At 45.9% G+C, this 14743-nt stretch overlaps 1 protein-coding gene across 5 annotated transcripts in view; it reads right to left on the minus strand.

The window, feature by feature from the left end:
- ARHGEF10L (Rho guanine nucleotide exchange factor 10 like) overlaps positions 1–14737 on the minus strand; it is a 90095-nt gene extending 75358 nt beyond the window's left edge. The window contains exons 1-3 of one of the 5 annotated variants that reach the window (XM_077260358.1): positions 14638–14737; positions 11772–11837; positions 7626–7756 (exon numbers count right to left, since the gene is read on the minus strand). The gene's annotated coding sequence lies outside the window, so the exon portion shown is untranslated. Of the gene's footprint in view, positions 1–5234; positions 5509–7547; positions 7757–11771; positions 11838–14637 lie in introns of those variants that run through there. The other 4 variants (XM_077260355.1, XM_077260357.1, XM_077260359.1 and 1 more) reach the window with 4 other exon arrangements.
- Between the last annotated feature and the right edge of the window lie 6 nt (positions 14738–14743).

Raw genomic sequence — 14743 nt, forward strand, 5'->3', positions numbered from 1 at the left:
TGGGCTATCCTGCTGTGTTTAGTCATTATCTTTTCTAGATAGACGTGGTGGCACCTTAGCATATTTATGGCAAATATATCTTTTATACTATATTGTCATCAGTCAGCTTCATATTAGGATTAGGTGCACATTCATATTTTTTCTTGCTTTACCCTAAATATTGTGCTTAATATACTGAGTGTATATAGAATCCCTATCTTTCTGTCTTACAGCACATTGGAGGGGGAGGGCCTGAGATGTAATGTAGATTGTTCACATACTGCTACAAGTTAATATCAGCCATCTGGCCTTCTGTTTCTGCCCTATTGTCTTATAGGGAAAAGGTAGGAGATTAGGGGCAGCCATCGCACGAGCGGGGGCGCCATTCTCGCTACCTCTTAGGGTGCCAACCTCCGCACCTAGGCAGATTGAATTCTAGGGTGTATTTTTTGCAGTTTGAAGGGATAGTCCACGTATATCTATACACCCTTCTAGCAAATATCAGTTGTCACGTGTGCTAATCACCGCTAATGTGTGACATTTTTCGTATGATGTGTACTACCTAATTACATATTTATAATCTGTGGGGGGTATTTACTCCCCCTTTTTTGAGCTGACCTTTTTTGATAGGGTTTGTTTCTTATATGTGGGGTTATTTGTATTTAATAATAAAGCATCAAAGTTTTATATGGGGGGTCTAAAGGTTGTGCAACCAAGTATTAGGCTGAGGGTGCTAATACTTTTGTCTGGCCCACTTTTGGAGTTTTGTGTGAAATGATCAATGTTTTGCTTTTTGTGTCATTCTCTTTTGTGTTTTTTCATTTAAGACAAATTAAATGAAGATAATAATACCAAAGAATTTGTGTTTGCAATCATTTTCAGGAAGAAACTGAGTATTATCTAACAGAATTGCAGGGGTGTGAATACTTTTGGCCATGACTGTATATATATACACAGGAGGAGTGGTACTGTGCAGTGTATCAGGACAGGAGGAGTGTTACTGTGAAGTGTAAATACACAGGATAGGAGAGGTGGTACTGTGCAGTGTATATATACAGGAGAGGTGGTACTGTGCAGTGTATATATACAGGAGAGGTGGTACTGTGCAGTGTATATATACAGGAGGAGTGGTACTGTGCAGTGTATATATACAGGAGGAGTGGTACTGTGAAGTGTATATATACAGGAGGAGTGGTACTGTGCAGTGTATATATACAGGACAGGAGAGGTGGTACTGTGCAGTGTATATATACAGGAGGAGTGGTACTGTGTAGTGTATATGTACAGGAGGTGCGGTACTGTGCAGTGTATATATACAGGAGGTGCGGTACTGTGCAGTGTATATATACAGGAGGTGCGGTACTGTGCAGTGTATATATACAGGACAGGAGGAGTGGTACTGTGCAGTGTTTATATACAGGACAGGAGGAGTGTTACTGTGCAGTGTAAATACACAGGACAGGAGAGGTGGTACTGTGCAGTGTATATATACAGGAGAGGTGGTACTGTGCAGTGTATATATACAGGAGGAGTGGTACTGTGCAGTGTATATATACAGGAGGAGTGGTACTGTGCAGTGTATATATACAGGAGGAGTGGTACTGTGCAGTGTATATATACAGGAGGAGTGTTACTGTGCAGTGTATATATACAGGAGGAGTGGTACTGTGCAGTGTATATATACAGGTGGAGTGGTACTGTGCAGTGTATATATACAGGAGGAGTGGTACTGTGCAGTGTATATATACAGGAGGAGTGTTACTGTGCAGTGTATATATACAGGACAGGAGAGGTGGTACTGTGCAGTGTATATATACAGGAGGAGTGGTACTGTGTAGTGTATATGTACAGGAGGTGCGGTACTGTGCAGTGTATATATACAGGAGGTGCGGTACTGTGCAGTGTATATATACAGGACAGGAGGAGTGGTACTGTGCAGTGTTTATATACAGGACAGGAGGAGTGTTACTGTGCAGTGTAAATACACAGGACAGGAGAGGTGGTACTGTGCAGTGTATATATACAGGAGAGGTGGTACTGTGCAGTGTATATATACAGGAGGAGTGGTACTGTGCAGTGTATATATACAGGAGGAGTGGTACTGTGCAGTGTATATATACAGGACAGGAGAGGTGGTACTGTGCAGTGTATATATACAGGAGGAGTGGTACTGTGTAGTGTATATGTACAGGAGGTGCGGTACTGTGCAGTGTATATATACAGGAGGTGCGGTACTGTGCAGTGTATATATACAGGACAGGAGGAGTGGTACTGTGCAGTGTATATATACAGGACAGGAGGAGTGGTACTGTGCAGTGTTTATATACAGGACAGGAGGAGTGGTACTGTGCAGTGTAAATACACAGGACAGGAGAGGTACTGTGCAGTGTATATATACAGGACAGGAGAGGTGGTACTGTGCAGTGTATATATACAGGAGAGGTGGTACTGTGCAGTGTATATATACAGGAGGAGTGGTACTGTGCAGTGTATATATACAGGAGGAGTGGTACTGTGAAGTGTATATATACAGGAGGAGTGGTACTGTGCAGTGTATATATACAGGACAGGAGAGGTGGTACTGTGCAGTGTATATATACAGGAGGAGTGGTACTGTGTAGTGTATATGTACAGGAGGTGCGGTACTGTGCAGTGTATATATACAGGAGGTGCGGTACTGTGCTGTGTATATATACAGGAGGTGCGGTACTGTGTAGTGTATATATACAGGACAGGAGGAGTGGTACTGTGCAGTGTTTATATACAGGACAGGAGGAGTGTTACTGTGCAGTGTAAATACACAGGACAGGAGAGGTGGTACTGTGCAGTGTGTATATACAGGAGAGGTGGTACTGTGCAGTGTATATATACAGGAGGAGTGGTACTGTGCAGTGTATATATACAGGAGGAGTGGTACTGTGCAGTGTATATATACAGGACAGGAGAGGTGGTACTGTGCAGTGTATATATACAGGAGGAGTGGTACTGTGTAGTGTATATGTACAGGAGGTGCGGTACTGTGCAGTGTATATATACAGGAGGTGCGGTACTGTGCAGTGTATATATACAGGACAGGAGGAGTGGTACTGTGCAGTGTTTATATACAGGACAGGAGGAGTGGTACTGTGCAGTGTAAATACACAGGACAGGAGAGGTACTGTGCAGTGTATATATACAGGACAGGAGAGGTGGTACTGTGCAGTGTATATATACAGGAGAGGTGGTACTGTGCAGTGTATATATACAGGAGGAGTGGTACTGTGCAGTGTATATATACAGGACAGGAGGAGCGGTACTTTGCAGTGTATATATACAGGACAGGAGGAGCGGTACTTTGCAGTGTATATATACAGGACAGGAGGAGAGGTACTGTGCAGTGTATATATACAGGACAGGAGGAGTGGTACTGTGCTGTGTATATATACAGGACAGGAGGAGTGGTACTGTGCAGTGTATATATACAGGAGGAGTGGTACTGTGCAGTGTATATATACAGGACAGGAGGAGTGGTACTGTGCAGTGTATATATACAGGACAGGAGGAGAGGTACTGTGCAGTGTATATATACAGGACAGGAGGAGTGGTACTGTGCAGTGTATATATACAGGACAGGAGGAGTGGTACTGTGCAGTGTATATATACAGGACAGTAGGAGAGCTACTGTGCAGTAGAACCCGTTGAGGACTAGGCAGGGCAGGCAGTGATTGCTGGCGTCTATAACTATTTCTAGTCCAGTTCCATCACTCAGCCCGGCCATCCTGCGGTGTCATGGATGGACGTCACATAGAACATGTATGATGCTCCCAGCCTCCTCCTGACTCAGGGCCGATGCTTTGTTAGGAAACATACCACTCTCAGGGTGTAACAGAGACTATTACGCTCGTCTCTCGCCCGCCAGTTACTGACTAACATTCTATATTGGGAAACACCTCGTGTACAGACTGGGGCTGGTGAGGACAGGGAGATCACGGCTTTCTTGCAGAGCAGGAGTATAACCCCCAGCCTGCCTGCTTTGTGGTGGCACAATTCTTACTAATACGATCATCTATAACTGCATGGCTCTCGGATCTATAAATCTATGCTTGCTGTCACTTGCAGTGCATCCGATCTGTCTTGGTCATGTGATGGACACACAGGTGCAACACTCGTTACAGCCCAGTCTGACATCCCAGCACAGATCGCATCCGCTGCAATGTAAGAACTGAAGGCTCCATTCATTTGCAGCAAGCCGAGGTCCTGAAACTGCTGCAGAATTAACATATAAAGTCCAATACACAAATGCCATTTATTTGCTCACAATGGGAAGCCCTGCGTGGTCATTATGAAAGCAGGGATGTAACTAAAAAGTTTAGAAAGCAAATACGGCCAAAGGAAAATTACGAAAATGGCGCAATGAGTAATCTGCCGTCATGGCGCAGTGATGTGTGCCCACTGCCCACCACTCTGCTGACGCCACTTATTTGGCAGAAAATAAATTTGAAAAAGTCGCAAGTTGCACAAAGTTTATCAAAAGTTGTAAAAGTGGCCGTGGATTGTCAGAAGGGGTGCGACCAATGAACCTCTGGCCAGAGGACGGCGCAGAAACCGATTCCATCCTCTGCATTTAACTGCGCGGCTTTGAATACATTTGCGCCATGGAGCAAACAAACCGCGTGGCCCCTGAGAGCAAAGCCACGAAGGAGAAGACGAGGGGGCCCATACAACCAATCAGATTGCTGCTTTCATTTTCTACTCTAGCTGAATGTGGATTGGCTGACATGGGCCTCAGCATGTGATCTGTACTTCCTGTGCTCTCTTCAATAAGCTTTATTTACACACAGCTGGAGAACAACTCACAAAACTCAACTTTTTGAATGAGTTTTAGCTTAAAAAGAAAATACGAAACAAACCTGACAAATGAAATATGATCAGAGGTTTCTGACAGTGGCGCCGTAATATCCCTCCGAAGTTGGGTTTTATATACTGGCAGCATCGCTATACATATGTACACCTCTATATGACGGTATAGCAGAGCCGGGTATGTGCAAGAAACACACAACAAAGGGGCAGCAAGCAGAACAATACTGTGCAGGGCTGTATCTGTCCCACTCACCCCCTCGTGTTGTCCCCTGTACTGACTATTGTGCAGTCAGACCCCCGTTTCCAGGATACGAAGACCCCTCTATTATGGCATGGGATGGGATTAATGGGGTAGGGGGAGGAGATTGAAAGGCAAGTCTGGCAGCAGCAGGCGCTCCGAGCGGCCACGTACCCACCTCAGCCTCCGTTCTCCCCGGCTCTGCTGCCGTCCATTCTGCTCCGTCCCGATGTCGTGTGGACGACGCACCTGCCAGTGTCAGGCACCGAGCATGCCCGCCCCGAGCCACCCTCCTGCCCGATCAATGGCACCGAGACTGCCTTCTTCTATTCTCAGCATACAGGGCGACCAATCACACCGCCAGCGCCCACCCCACACATCCAGGGTCTGCCCGCAAATACCCACAGCTCAGGTTCCCCCGCCAGACGTCAGCGCCACACAGCCAGCTGTCCCACATCTCAGGGGACCGGCCGCCGGGGGGAGGCAGGACTCCGGGACAGTATCACTCATGATGGGATTAGATACACGGCTCAGCAGTCAGTATCACACAGGAGAGGATTAGATACACAGCTCAGCAGTCAGTATCACACAGGAGAGGATTAGATACACGGCTCAGCAGTCAGTATCACACAGGAGAGGATTAGATACGTGGCTCAGCAGTCAGTATCACACAGCAGAGGATTAGATACACGGCTCAGCAGTCAGTATCACACAGGAGAGGATTAGATACGTGGCTCAGCAGTCAGTATCACACAGCAGAGGATTAGATACACGGCTCAGCAGACAGTATCACACAGGAGAGGATTAGATACACGGCTCAGCAGACAGTATCACGCAGGAGAGGATTAGATACGTGGCTCAGCAGTCAGTATCACACAGCAGAGGATTAGATAGACGGCTCAGCAGACAGTATCACACAGGAGAGGATTAGATACACGGCTCAGCAGACAGTATCACACAGGAGAGGATTAGATACACGGCTCAGCAGACAGTATCACACGAGAGGATTAGATACACGGCTCAGCAGACAGTATCACGCAGGAGAGGATTAGATACACAGCTCAGCAGTCAGTATCACACAGGAGAGGATTAGATACACAGCTCAGCAGTCAGTATCACACAGCAGAGGATTAGATACGCGGCTCAGCAGACAGTATCACACAGGAGAGGATTAGTTACACGGCTCAGCAGACAGTTTCACGCAGGAGAGGATTAGATACGTGGCTCAGCAGTCAGTATCACACAGCAGAGGATTAGATACACGGCTCAGCAGACAGTATCACACAGGAGAGGATTAGATACGTGGCTCAGCAGTCAGTATCACGCAGGAGAGGATTAGATACGTGGCTCAGCAGTCAGTATCACGCAGGAGAGGATTAGATACGTGGCTCAGCAGTCAGTATCACACAGCAGAGGATTAGATACACGGCTCAGCAGACAGTATCACACAGAAGAGGATTAGATACACGGCTCAGCAGACAGTATCACACAGAAGAGGATTAGATACACGGCTCAGCAGTCAGTATCACACAGGAGAGGATTAGATACACGGCTCAGCAGTCAGTATCACACAGGAGAGGATTAGATACACAGCTCAGCAGACAGTATCACACAGGACAAGTTTAGATAAATGTTTTTTGTTAAACATAGCAAGGCAAAAATCCCTGGTTGGTTCTAGTTAATTGTGTGACTTTAAATGCTTTTGTTTTTGGTCTTGGGATGTTTCACAAACATATTTTTGTTCACACGTTCAGTGTTTAACATCAGTATTTATAAACCAAAATCAGGAGTGGAACAATCAGAGGACAAGTAGAATAGAAACAAGTCACGTCGTCTGTATTTATCACACACTCCTGGTTTTGGCTTATGTCAAATACTGGCCAAATACTGAACGTGTGAACGTGGCCTTAGTGAACTGCTTTTCCTTGATTTTTGTATGCTTTCTTCGTGTGTGCAGGGTTTCGACTCCATTTATTCATTTTTCTATTATTCTGGTGCTGGCCCTTTAGTGTTTGTCTAATGGAGCAAACACAGCAGAGCACAAAATATAAGATACAAATCTCACGTACTCGTTCTTTATATTTCCACAGCGGCCTGCGGATCAGGTTTTAAAATTGAGATTTTACCCAAAGACTTCAAACAAATGCTTTGGGGCTGATCTTCTCTACCCGATCCCGGCCTATACTATAATACTCAGCTTCTACCCAGATTTCCTGCAATAAGTGATCACTTCCTTGGTCTTTGTTAGTTTTCCCTAGATCACATCTCATCTGTAATCAGACCTGGTATCCCCCTAACAAGTCTCCGAGGTGTAGAAGTGCGAGTGTCCATATGTAAACCAGAACTGTATCTAATTCTACCCTGTGTGATACTGTGTCAGCTCAGACACAAAGAATGAAAATAATATCTGTGCAAGCAGTGATATACCGTAGTCAGTGATGGCCCAGAAGATCACTGTCCCATAAAAACGAAGCAACATCCCCCTACTCACCGCAGCGGTGTATCCCAGAGTCTGCCACACAATCCAGAAGTGGAGAGAACCAAAAACTCCTAATAACAGAACTACTACCTGACTGTAACCGGGACAAGATCAGACAGGAACCGACAGCCCCAGCTCCTGTCACCAACCTGGGCGGCTGCAAATGGTGAGGAGCTCAGCTGTGAGCAATTCAAGGCATTCACTCAGCCGGGCAATGACAACTGTAGGAAGCCATGAAAAAGAACAGAATGAGCAACAATGAATGAGCAAATATCAACACAAAGGACTAGTAACACTTACGTAGGGGCAGTATTACAGTAGTTATATTCTTGTACATAGGGGCAGTATTATAGTAGTTATATTCCTGTACATAGGAGCAGTATTATAGTAGTTATATTCTTGTACATAGGGGCAGTATTATAGCAGTTATATTCCTGTACATAGGAGCAGTATTATAGTAGTTATATTCTTGTACATAGGGGGCAGTATTATAGTAGCTATATTCTTGTACATAGGGGACAGTATTATAGTAGTTATATTCTTGTATATAGGGGCAGTATTATAGTAGTTATATTCTTGTACATAGGAGCAGTTTTATAGTAGTTATATCCCTGTACATAGGGGCAGTATTATAGTAGTTATATTCTTGTACATAGGAGCAGTATTATAGTAGTTATATTCTTGTACATAGGAGCAGTTTTATAGTAGTTATATCCCTGTACATAGGGGCAGTATTATAGTAGTTATATTCTTGTACATAGGAGCAGTATTATAGTAGTTATATTCTTGTACATAGGGGCAGTATTATAGCAGTTATATTCCTGTACATAGGGGCAGTATTATAGTAGTTATATTCTTGTACATAGGGGGCAGTATTATAGTAGCTATATTCTTGTACATAGGGGACAGTATTATAGTAGTTATATTCTTGTATATAGGGGCAGTATTATAGTAGTTATATTCTTGTACATAGGAGCAGTATTATAGTAGTTATATTCTTGTACATAGGGGCAGTATTATAGCAGTTATATTCCTGTACATAGGGGCAGTATTATAGTAGTTATATTCTTGTACATAGGGGGCAGTATTATAGTAGCTATATTCTTGTACATAGGGGACAGTATTATAGTAGTTATATTCTTGTATATAGGGGCAGTATTATAGTAGTTATATTCTTGTACATAGGAGCAGTATTATAGTAGTTATATTCTTGTACATAGGGGCAGTATTATAGTAGTTATATTCTTGTACATAGGGGGCAGTATTATAGTAGCTATATTCTTGTACATAGGGGACAGTATTATAGTAGTTATATTCTTGTATATAGGGGCAGTATTATAGTAGTTATATTCTTGTACATAGGAGCAGTATTATAGTAGTTATATTCTTGTACATAGGAGCAGTATTATAGTAGTTATATTCTTGTACATAGGGGCAGTATTATAGCAGTTATATTCCTGTACATAGGGGCAGTATTATAGTAGTTATATTCTTGTACATAGGGGGCAGTATTATAGTAGCTATATTCTTGTACATAGGGGACAGTATTATAGTAGTTATATTCTTGTATATAGGGGCAGTATTATAGTAGTTATATTCTTGTACATAGGAGCAGTATTATAGTAGTTATATTCTTGTACATAGGAGCAGTATTATAGTAGTTATATTCTTGCACATAGGAGCAGTATTATAGTAGTTATATTCTTGCACATAGGAGCAGTATTATAGTAGTTATATTCTTGCACATAGGAGCAGTATTATAGTAGTTATATTCTTGCACATAGGAGCAGTATTATAGTAGTAATATTCTTGTATATAGGTGCAGTATTATAGTAGTTATATTCTTGTACATAGGGGCACTATTATAGTAGTTATATTCTTGTACATAGGGGGCAGTATTATAGTAGTTATATTCTTGTACATAGGGGCAGTATTATAGTAGTTATATTCTTGTACATAGGGGCTGTATTATAGTATATTCTTGGACATAGGGGCAGTATTATAGTAGTTATATTCTTGCTCATAGGGGCAGTATTATAGTAGTTATATTCTTGTACATAGGGGCAGCATTATAGTAGTTATATTCTTGTACATAGGGGCATTATTATAGTAGTTATATTCTTGTACATGGAGCAGTATTATAGTAGTTATATTCTTGTACATGGGGCAGTATTATAGTAGTTATATTCTTGTACATAGGGGCAGTATTATAGCAGTTATATTCCTGTACATAGGAGCAGTATTATAGTAGTTATATTCCTGTTCATAGGAGCAGTATTATAGTAGTTATATTCTTGTACATAGGGACTGATGATTGTACTTTTTCTCATAGTAACTGAGTACAGAGGCTTCAGTTCCAGTTTTCCTTCTTTACTTGATCCTTAGCTGATGACTACCAGAGTTTGAGCATTTATATAATAACAGAGCAGCAATTTAATCTATTAGTAGCAACTAAGAGAATGAAAAATGTTCAGTCTGAAATCTCAGTGAGGGTGGGGTAAGGTTTTGATATCTGGAACAGAACATTCTCATCAGACAATAAGATCAAAGGGAAGTGGTTTAAAAAAAAAAAAAGAAAAATATCCTCTTTATGGATTAACTGAATTAGTACGATTCTTAGTGGTACCACCTGTGGCATGTTGCAGACAAAAATCATAGCTTGGTGATGACACCAAGTCAGTGTTAGGCTAAGTGCACACGTCCGGAATTGCCGCGGAAATTTCCGTGGCAATTCCGGAACTCCCTGCCGCGGGAAAAACGCATGCGGAATTGACATGCGTTTTCCCGCTAAACACTAGCGTTTTACAAGCGTTGTAAGCTTGCAGAATCCTAGCGTTTTCCAAGCGATCTGTAGCATCGCTTGGAAAACTGATTAACAGGTTGGTCACACAAACAGTGTTTGACAAGTGTGACCAACTTTTTACTATTGAGGCTGCCTATGCAGCATCAATAGTAAAAAGATAGAATGTTAAAAATAATTAAAAAAATAAAAAATCATTATATTCTCACCTTCCGGCGTCAGCGGCAGCCTTTCCCGCTCCTCGCGACGCTCCGGTCCCAATAATGCATTGCAGCAATGACCCCAGATAACATAGCAGTCTCGCGAGACCGCTACATCACAGGTCATTAACGTGAGGCATTACTGGGAACGGGAGCATCGCAAGGAGCGGGAAGACTGCCGGGGACGCCAGAAGGTGAGAATATCACAATTTATTATTTTAATTCTTTTTTTTTTTTTAAACAATTATATGGTTCCCAGGGCCTGGAGGAGAGTCTCCTCTCCTCCACCCTGGGTACCAACCGCACATGATCTGCTTACTTCCCGCATGGTGGGCATAGCCACATGCGGAAAGTAAGTGGATCAATGCATTCCTATGTGTGCAGAATCCCCGCGATTCCACACAAAGAATGAACATGCTGCGTTTTTTTCCGGAATGCGATTCCGCTGCGGGAGAAAACACAAAAATTGCGTTTGCATTCTAATAATAGGATGCTTAATGTATGCGTTCTTATAGCGAAAAACCCTGAAAGTGTGCACACAGCCTTATGGGTATAAGGGCTCATACTCACCTGCCAGAAACTTGGATGAGTCTCGCACGTCAATACCTGGTGCTGCTGCCGGCACTCAGGAGCGGAGCGTGCGGCTGCATGTATTTCTATGTGGCTGCACGCTCCAATCTGAGCGCTGGGTATTAACATATGAGACTCATCCGAGTTTCTCGCAGGTGAGTATGAGGCTGCCGTCACACTATCAGTATTTGGTCAGTATTTTACATCAGTATTTGTAAGCCAAAACCAGGAGTGGAACAATTAGAGGAAAAGTATAATATAAACATATGCACCACTTCTGCATTTATCACCCACTCCTGGTTTTGGCTTACAAATACTGATGTAAAATACTGACCAAATACTGCTAGTGTGACGGCAGCCTGAGCCCTAAGCCTGAAACCACGTATACTGAGGACATCTGCTGGACTGTTAATGTAACTGCACTTGTGGCACACTGGCTGTAACACTACTTACTGCAGAGGTTCCTGTTCTAAGAAGTGAACTAGATGCTTTTTTTTTTTTTACACTAAACGGGTAAGAAAATAAAATAGAGAAATGTGGTTATATAATTGATAATAAAAGTAAAAGTTTGAGCTCTGCGGATTTTATATGGCACTTTCAATTTAAAATCTATAACTCTGTCAGACCTCAAAGAAATGAGTAATTACACGTATGATAACTACTTACGGTAATTTGTATGCTCAAACCATGACAGCAAACATGGAAATAAATGGAACCTCCTTCGTTATCTTCCTAAACATCAAAAAAAAATTTCTGAGAAAATTGAACTGTTTTTTAATATAATCCACCCCTTGACAATGGCAGTGCGGAGGAGGGGACAATGGCAGTGCGGAGGAGGATGATGTGAGAAGGGGACAATGGCGGTTCGGAGGAGGCGATGATTGCGGTGCAGAGGATGATAGAGGATAGGAGGGGACGATGGTGGTGCGGAGCATGACGGAGGTGAAGAGGGGATGATGGAGGTGCGGAGATGATGGTAGTATGGAGGAGAGAAATGGTACAGAGAAGGATGATGGAGGTGTAGAGGAGGGGACCAGGTTGTGTAGAGGGGACAATGGCGATACACAGGGGATGAGGCTGAGTAGAGGGGACAATGGCGGTACACAGGGGATGAGGCTGTGTAGAGGAGGGGACAATGGCGGTACAAAGGGGAAGATGACGGTGTAGAGAAGGGGACGATGACGGTGTAGAAGAGGGGACGATGACGGTACAGAGGGGATGAGGTTGTGCAGAGGAGGGGATGATGGTGGTACAGAGGGGACGAGGCTGTGTAGAGGAGAGGGTGATGGCGGTACAGAGGGGACGAGGCTGTGTAGAGAAGGAGGCAATGGCGGCAAAGAGAGGATGAGGCGATGTAGAGGAGGGGATGATAGCGGTACAGAGGGGATGAGGCGGTGTAGAGGAGGGGACACTGGCGGTACAGAGGGGATGAGGCTGTGTAGAGGAGGGGATGATGACGGTACAGAGGGGATGAGGCTGTGTAGAGGAGGGGATGATGACGGTACAGAGGGGACGAGGCTGTGTAGAGGAGGGGATGATGGCGGTACAGAGGGGATAAGGCTGTGTAGAGGAGGGGACGATGGTGGTACAGAGGGGATGACGGTGTGTAGAGGAGGGGACACTGGCGGTACAGAGGGGATGAGGCTGTGTAGAGGAGGGGATGATGGCGGTACAGAGGGGATGAGGCTGTGTAGAGGGGACACTGGCGGTACAGAGGGGATGAGGCTGTGTAGAGGAGGGGATGATGGCGGTACAGAGGGGATGAGGCTGTGTAGAGGGGACACTGGCGGTACAGAGGGGATGAGGCTGTGTAGAGGGGATGATGGCGGTACAGAGGGGATGAGGCTGTGTAGAGGAGGGGACACTGGCAGTACAGAGGGGATGAGGCTGTGTAGAGGAGGGGACACTGGCAGTATAGAGGGGACGAGGCTGTGTAGAGGAGGGGATGATGGCTGTACAGAGGGGACGAGGCAGAGGGGATGAGGCTGTGTAGAGGAGGGGATGATGACGGTACAGAGGGGACGAGGCTGTGTAGAGAAGGAGGCAATGGCAGCACAGAGAGGATGAGGCGGTGTAGAGGAGGGGATGATAGCGGTACAGAGGGGATGAGGCGGTGTAGAGGGGACACTGGCGGTACAGAGGGGATGAGGCAGTGTAGAGGAGGGGACACTGGCGGTACAGAGGGGATGAGGCTGTGTAGAGGGGATGATGACGGTACAGAGGGGACGAGGCTGTGTAGAGGAGGGGATGATGGCGGTACAGAGGGGATAAGGCTGTGTAGAGGAGGGGACGATGGTGGTACAGAGGGGATGACGGTGTGTAGAGGAGGGGACACTGGCGGTACAGAGGGGATGAGGCTGTGTATAGAGGAGGGGATGATGGCGGTACAGAGGGGATGAGGCTGTGCAGAGGGGACACTGGCAGTGCAGAGGGGATGAGGCTGTGTAGAGGGGATGATGGCGGTACAGAGGGGATGAGGCTGTGTAGAGGGCATGATGGCGGTACAGAGGGGATGAGTCGGTGTAGAGGGGACACTGGCGGTACAGAGGGGATGATGGCGGTACAAAGGGGACGAGGCTGTGTAGAGGAGGGGACACTGGCAGTACAGAGGAGATGAGGCGGTGTAGAGGGGACGAGGCTGTGTAGAGGAGGGGACGATAGCGGTACAGAGGGGACGAGGCTGTGTAGAGGAGGGGACACTGGCGGTACAGAGTGGACGAGGCTGTGTAGAGGAGGGGATGATGGCGGTACAGAGGGGATGAGGCTGTGTAGAGGAGGGGACACTGGCGGTACCGAGGGGATGAGGCTGTGTAGAGGGGATGATGGCGGTACAGAGGGGATGAGGCTGTGTAGAGGGGATGATGGCGGTACAGAGGAAACGAGGCTGTGTAGAGGAGGGGATGATGGCGGTACAGAGGGGATGAGGCTGTGTAGAGGGGACACTGGCGGTGCAGAGGGGATGAGGCTGTGTAGAGGGGATGATGGCGGTACAGAGGGGATGAGGCTGTGTAGAGGGCATGATGGCGGTACAGAGGGGATGAGTCGGTGTAGAGGGGACACTGGCGGTACAGAGGGGATGATGGCGGTACAAAGGGGACGAGGCTGTGTAGAGGAGGGGACACTGGCAGTACAGAGGAGATGAGGCGGTGTAGAGGGGACAAGGCTGTGTAGAGGAGGGGACGATAGCGGTACAGAGTGGACGAGGCTGTGTAGAGGAGGGGACACTGGCAGTACAGAGAGTACAGAGATGAGGCGGTGTAGAGGGGACGAGGCTGTGTAGAGGAGGGGATGATGGCGGTACAGAGGGGATGAGGCTTTGTAGAGGAGGGGATGATGGCGGTACAGAGGGGACGAGGCTGTGTAGAGGAGGGGACACTGGCGGTACAGAGTGGACGAGGCTGTGTAGAGGAGGGGATGATGGCGGTACAGAGGAGATGGGGCTGTGTAGAAGAGGGGACACTGGCGATGTAGAGGGGACACTGGCGATGTAGAGGGGACACTGGCGGTATAAAGGGGATGAGGCGGTGTCTACCCTGCTGCTCTGGTAGTTGCTGAAAGGGAATGTGAGGTTTAGGCGGGAAGATTCCGCCAGTGTCTGTGAGTGAGGCAGGGTCACGTGACTGCGCTCCTGCCGCTCA

Source organism: Ranitomeya variabilis, chromosome 4 (genome assembly GCF_051348905.1).
Source record: "Ranitomeya variabilis isolate aRanVar5 chromosome 4, aRanVar5.hap1, whole genome shotgun sequence".
Classification (NCBI taxonomy): domain Eukaryota; kingdom Metazoa; phylum Chordata; class Amphibia; order Anura; family Dendrobatidae; genus Ranitomeya; species Ranitomeya variabilis.